Here is a 6,817-nt window from a genome sequence, read left to right as displayed (position 1 = left end):
GACACACACTGAGTAAGAGATCCTGAGGGAGGAACCCGTCCAGCTGTTGCTCCAACCAGCCCTGCAGTGGATGGTGCTCAAGTCTGAGGCTCAATTTAAAGTCGCATGAGCAGAGTACAAATCCATACATTCCAGCCGAGTGACCTTCAACCAATGCCAGTCTTCGCACTTAAGAATAGTAATTCCTCTCTATAAAATGGGCTTATTCACCACTGGCAGCAAGTATGGCGGCCTTTAGGTCATCACGGTCAGCAAAGGCAGCCTGGAAGGTGGCCACCCAATGGTGGTGGTGCCCTATGATGACAGGCCACAGTCTCCTTGCCACCATTGGCCAGCACCTGGAAGCCCACTTGGGTACAGTACCCCAGCTCAGCAACAGCCACTGGCCCAGCACACAAGAATTCTCCTTGGGGGATGGGGATGGAAGCAGCAGCTGGCGATGAGCGGCGGGGAGAGCGTGAGGAGCAGGCGGACAAGGCTGGGGGGGCCCAGGAGCGCCAGCCGCAGGGCAGAGGGTGGGGGCGGCGGCGAGGCGGGAGCAGAGAAGATGGTGGACAGCGACAGCGGCAGCGAGCACGGCGACAGTGGCGGCGGCAGCAGCTGGCAGGGAGGCTTCCAGCCCGCACCCCGTGGTGGCAGCAAGCAGGAGACGCAGGAGCTGGACTCGAAGCGGCTGGACATCCAGAACAAGCGCTTCTACCTGGACGTGAAGCAGAACACCAAGGGCCGCTTCCTGAAGATCGCCGAGGTGGGCGCGGGCGGCTCCAAGAGCCGCCTCACGCTGTCCATTTTGGTGGTGGCCAAGTTCCGCGACTGGCTGCGCGACATCATCGAGCACTATGGGCAGCTGGGCCCCAGCAGTCCCGAGCAGCTGGCAGTGGGCACAGAGGAGGGCGGCGGGCCCGGCACTCCTCAGTTCAACCACTTTGGAAAGCAGTATGGAGGTTCCTCAAAAGACTTCACATAGAACTCCCCTATGACCCAGCAATCCCACTTTTGGGCATTTACCCAAATGTTTATAAACAAGACCACACTAAAGCTACCAGCACAACTATGTTTATTGCAGCATTATTTACCATAGCTAAGATATGGAACCAACCCAGATGCCCCTCAGTAGATGAATGGATCAAGAAAATGTGGTATATATACACAATGGAATTCTATGCCTCCATCAGAAAGAATGACATTTCCCCATTTGTTAGGAAATGGAAAGGCTTGGAAAAAATTATATTAAGTGAAGTAAGCCAGGACCAAAGAAACATAGGTCCCATGGTTTCCCTTATTTGCAATATCTAGTACATCTATGAGTCAAGCGGAAAAGGTCAGATAATGTGATGTTAGGAAAACAAACCCTTAAATATGTATTTTAATGTTTTTTTTTCTTTCATGCATGTGTTTCTAACGCATTTATAAGATTATTTCTTTGTTGCTTTGTATGTCCCTCCCCCACAGTGTAACCCCCGCTTTCACTATATTTGATGTCAGTATAAGTTGTGGAGGAGATGGGGACAAACAAGTCGTTTAAGGATTCAGGTGGACCTGTTGCAGCAATGAGAAGTACAAAATGTCATGTCAAAAATGAGCTTTACAATGTCGGTGTGGGGGGGGTGGGGGGGAAGGATTGGGTGGGGGGGAGGGGGGAGGTTGGGAAGGGAGGTGAAGGGTAAACAAAGGAGGAGGCTGCAATGCTTGGTAAGAAATGTATGCATTATCCTGCCCATGTAATTGTAACTCTGTACAGTATGTTCTCAAATAAAATAAAATTAAATTAAAAAAAAAGAGCGAGTTCCTGGTGCGCAAGAACTGCAAATACTACCTGGATCTCAAGGAGAACCAGCGCGGCCGCTTCCTGCGCATCCGCCAGACCCTCAACCGCAGCGGCGGCGGCTTTGGCGCAGGCCCCGGGGCTGGTGGCCTCCAGAGCGGCCAGACCATCGTGCTGCCTGCTCAAGGTCTCATCGAATTCCGACATGCTCACCTAGCTCATCGACCACTAGGGAGGCGAGGAGGACGAGCTGGCCGGAGGCCCAAGAGGCGGTGCCGGCAGCCCCGGGGGGGGGGGGGGGGGGGGGCCTGTGTGGGGAACTCCCGGAGGGCACCTCTATTACTGTGGACTCCAAAAGTTTCTTCTTCGATGTGGGCTGCAACAAGTATGGAGTTTTTCTACGTGTGAGTGAGGTGAAGCCGTCCTACCGCAATGCCATCACCGTGCCCTTCAAGGCCTGGAGCAAGTTTGGTGGCGTCTTCTGCCGGTATGCGGATGAGATGAAAGAAATCCAGGAGCAGCAGAGGGATAAGCTTTATGAGCGTCGTGCTGGGGGGGAGGGTGAGGAGTCCTAAGGCGAGGAGGTGGATGAGGATTGAAATGGCAGCTTTCCCCCCTGGCCTCCCCCACCCTGTTACCCGCACCCCCCATCCCCCATCCCCCTGGCTAGTTCCCATTCTTGCTCATTCCCCTGTGAGCTAGTGGAGAGGGAGCCCGGGAGGCCACCAAGGGAGAAAAAAAAACCAACAAAATTAAAAAAAAATAATATAGTTAAGAGAAATAACCATAAGACAACAGTCTTGAACAGTGAGTAAAGCAGTAAAGTTCCAGAAATTGACAGCAACCTGCAAAGAGAGGACAACAGCATCTCCTCACCTGCAAGAGTCTCAGCTTCTATTTCCCACCCGAGGTTCCTAAGCTCATCTAGATAATCCTGAAGGGGATAGATTTCGAGTCTGGGCCCCTAAACACATCTGACTTACCCAGATCCATCTGTGTATAACAGTTGAATTTGTGTTGTACCTGGATAAATCTAAAGTATCTCTCCAGGCCTAGCCGCCGTTGCAGTGTCTATCCTTCACCTTCATTGTAATCAGCCTTTTGGATCGCGATCTGCACAGAAATTCTTGAGACAGAGAGACCTTTGCAGTTACCCAGTCCTGAGAGTCCAGGTTTATGAAAAGGAATGCAACTTTACACAATCATGGACAAGGCAAAAAAGAATTCAAGAAGCCATCAGCAAATCAAAACAAATTGGATTGTTTTTTAATGGTTTTGCATGGAATCTGGCCCCATGTCTTTTCTTTGCAGAATTGTTTTCCAGGATGCGAAAATTCAAAAGCCAATGCTTGAACTAGAGAATTCATTACTAAAATAGTTTAAAAGTTGGGCAAAAGGAATTTTTTTTTTCAAAAAATAAAAACAGTTTTACATTGGGGGTTGCTGAGGTAGGCACAATAAGTCAGGCATAAAGCACAAGGCAAACTCGTTGAGTGGATGGGTTGCTGCTCACTAAAGTTCTTCCCTTGATCTCTAAAGGTGGAGGTCATTACCAAGAAGTGGCATTGGTGTGAATGAGAGCCAGATCCCATGGCTCTACTATATGAGCCAGTGAATTGTGGCTAATTTGGCTGTTACAGCCGCTGGTTGGCTGCATTTTTAACTGTAAAACTTGATGATTTTCTGCAAAAGGAACAGTATGGCTACAAGCCTGAGCTTTAATGGAATATGCATCCTCACAGAGAAGTTGGAAATAACTAAAACTGAAGTTTTAATTCACCTTCAGTTTAATCTGTGGATTTGTTCAAATACTAAAGATCCTCAGGTTCAGAATTCCAGTATCATTTCTTCTTTAAAACAAATTTTTAAGAACTTGATCCATCTTATTAGTACCTCACAATCAAAGTTGGCAAATGATGGATGAATGATTCAAGCAGTGCACCCGGTTGAAGCTGAAATCCATCTGTGAATGGAACTGATGTGAACGTGAATATGCTGACTATATCCTGGAAGCATTTTTATACCATCTTGAAATTGCAACATACTGGCATTGGCCAGTTTATCCAGCTGTCTTTCAAGAATAAAGTTGGGGTTTTCATGGATCGCCTCTTCTATATTTTAAATGGATTTTCAGTAGAAATGATTTTTGTTAATCAAGTTAATCCCACCCCATCAAAAGGTATTTCTAGAAATGTCACAGGCCTAGGAAACTTTGAATTGAATGGGAGCTAATGTTCTTTCCAAAGTTTTCAGGTATTCTTTGTGTGACACCTTCTCAACCAGGAGGCAAGTAACCCCATCTCCACAATCTTAGTATTTTTTTTAACTGCATGCCTGTCCTTTATTTGAGCTGCCTTTTTAATTTATTGCGTATCCTTGTTATTATCTTATTTTGGTATTCAATCTATACAATCTTTTTGTATTTATTGGGAAATAAGTAATATACAAAAAGGTCATTTTCATGTATTTGTGGCTGAGAGGGAGATACTTGTGTATATAAAATTAGGCTTTTTAAAAAAAAACTAGACTATGACTCAAAATAATGTTGATCTTAGGTTCAAAGAAATAGAAGAGCCACAAACATTGGTGCCGTTTTCAGACTATTTCTCTACTCACATCATTCATAGTAGAATTTTTAAACGTTTTTTAAAGCTTTTCTTTTCAATTTTTCTCCGTTGCCAAGAATGTTTCCTAAATTGTATGGGAGCAATAGTATTTTTGATGTTTTAATGACATCCGTATACTTGTACTGTATTTTGTACCACAAGGCAGCTGTTTTCAATAATGTCCTGCTGTATTTACCTATGTGTTTTGAGTGTTTTGTTTCTTTGCTGCGGAGAACAAATTCCTAGTTTTAGTAAAGGAGATGAGAAGCTAGCATTAGGCTTGCAAAAACTGTTTAAGTTTCAACGCTGAGGTAGCAATGGAAATTAAGGTTGCAGCTATTAGTTGATCGCTGTAACTTTTGCATTTTCAAATCATGTACAATTCCTGTATAGACCAACTTATTTTCTTGCTTCAGTGGTGATTCTGTTGCTCAGCTGCAGTGAGCCAGTTCAATTTTGCAAAGGTGCAGTACCTCTCCTTTTCAAGGGAGTGGTTTATTAATCTGTTTTCTTTTCTTTTTTTTTTTTTTTTTTTTTTGTCGGTCGTGGGGCTTGAACTCTGGGCCTGGGCGCTGTCCCTCAGCTCTTCAGCTCAAGGCGAGCGCTCTACCACTTGAGCTACAGCGCCACTTCCGGTTTTCTGGTGGTTTATTGGAGATAGGAGTCTCATGGTCTCTCCTGCCCAGGCTGGCTTTGAACCGCGATCCTCAGATCTCAGCCTCCTGAGTAGCTAGGATTACAGGCGTGAGCCACCAGCGCCCGGCCTGTTTTCTTTTCTTTTTATTTGGCTGAATTGCAGTAACTAGCCTTGCTTTTCTATTCTGTAGAAATGACAGGGTCTTCACAATCCTTTACCAGTGGCTACTCAGCTATAATTAGCTGAATAGAAAGAATGTGGAAGTGGTCTGAGGCATATAGAGTATATGCCAAGAACACTACCATATATGGCATCAGCTTTGGTTACCAGAGAAATTTTCTTAGTCATTAGACCATATAACAGTTATATATCATATGTAAGTCTTTAGATATCAATTTGAGAATCCTCCAAAAAAGGAGCAAAGAATGCGTAAGCTAGGTGTTGGCAAAAGTAATTTATATTAAAATTTTGACCTGCCTGTGTAAGATTAAGTGTGAATGTCCTAGTGGTGGGTTTTTAAGTCTTAAACCAATCTCTGAGGCTTATTTTTCCTGCAGGGGTGTTTAATCGCCTCTCTTCCACTGTAGGAAGATTGCAGAAGGATGTAGATTAATTGTAGCATTTCACTGATCCTCATTCCTGTGACTAGGCACAATAGAAATCTGCAGAGCATGGAGATTCATTCATTAATACTAGCTTATTAAAGGAAATAGTCTTTGTTCCAGTTAGATAATGGCATTATACAAACTCTGGGAAGCAACTAACTTTTTTGTTTTGTTTTTAGCTGCTTACTACAAACGCTTTAGAAGTTGTTTTTAAAATTTGGCAAACATCCCAGCTAATGAAAATAGTTAAATTCCTTAGAAGTAGGGAACTAAGACTCCTTTTCAAAAAATTGAGTTTTATTTCAAACTAGCTACAGAGATAAGCCTTTTTTTTTCAAACAGTCAAAAGAGTCGGTCTCTGTGAAGAGATGTAACTCTTTAGGTTTCTATTGTCCCTTCTCATCATTTCAGCAAGTGAAATGGTAAATCTGGTGAGCAGATCTTTCAGTGCATATGCTGCACCAAACAAAATGTCAGTCTGTATAGCACCAAAAATCAAACTGAAAAGTAAACCAAAAACCCCCAAATACCCTATGGAACTGTTGGAGGCATATAGGTGGTACAACTGGCTGTAGCTGTGGTACACACATGGCTACTTGTCATGTCACTTTCCATAATTATTTACTACAGAATGATTGAGAGACTTTTGGTGCAGGCAGCCATTAACCTCCTGCTTCCTTTGTTACCTCTGGGTCACTTTGCAGTAAGTTGCAGGTCTTTTAAGAGATTCAAGCTTCGGTTTTCTCAAAACAAAACAATTATCTTGTCTTATCTGAAAATGCAGGGTTGTGGGCAAAAGAGGCTGGTTATAATAATGCCCTCATATTGAGTGGTCTGTAAATGGCTGCACACTTCAGGCACTGTTGTTGCTGAAGATGCTTAAATATGACCTTGACTGGCTTTACAGGGAAGTAGAATGTAATCTACACAAGGTGACTGTGCATCTACCTTGCTCTTGAGGTGGATAAAATTAAGAAGCTGGAGTGTGTAAGCCATGCACATAAGTATTCTTCACTGAAAATTTTGTTTTCATTTTTAACCCAATTATGTACTTTGTCCAATGCACAACTGATCTCTCAGTAGATATTCATTTGAAAATCGTGTGGCCTTGATCAGTGAGAAGGGAGAGGAAAGAAGTGACTTTTTGCATATATGAAAATGACTTGTTTGCTGAGAGTTGTTCTATAACACTCTAGGTATGTTT

General features: G+C 43.8%; 1 pseudogene; it reads left to right on the top strand.

The window, feature by feature from the left end:
* Positions 1-547: 547 nt before the first annotated feature.
* LOC122095409 lies at positions 548-2,364 on the top strand (annotated as a pseudogene).
* Positions 2,365-6,817: the final 4,453 nt, after the last annotated feature.

The sequence above is a fragment of the Dipodomys spectabilis genome, unplaced genomic scaffold (assembly GCF_019054845.1).
Source record: "Dipodomys spectabilis isolate Male_0828 unplaced genomic scaffold, ASM1905484v1 ptg000349l, whole genome shotgun sequence".
NCBI classification, from domain to species: domain Eukaryota; kingdom Metazoa; phylum Chordata; class Mammalia; order Rodentia; family Heteromyidae; genus Dipodomys; species Dipodomys spectabilis.
Note: the sequence above shows the minus strand (reverse complement) of the source record. Positions and strands in the feature narration are given on the sequence as shown.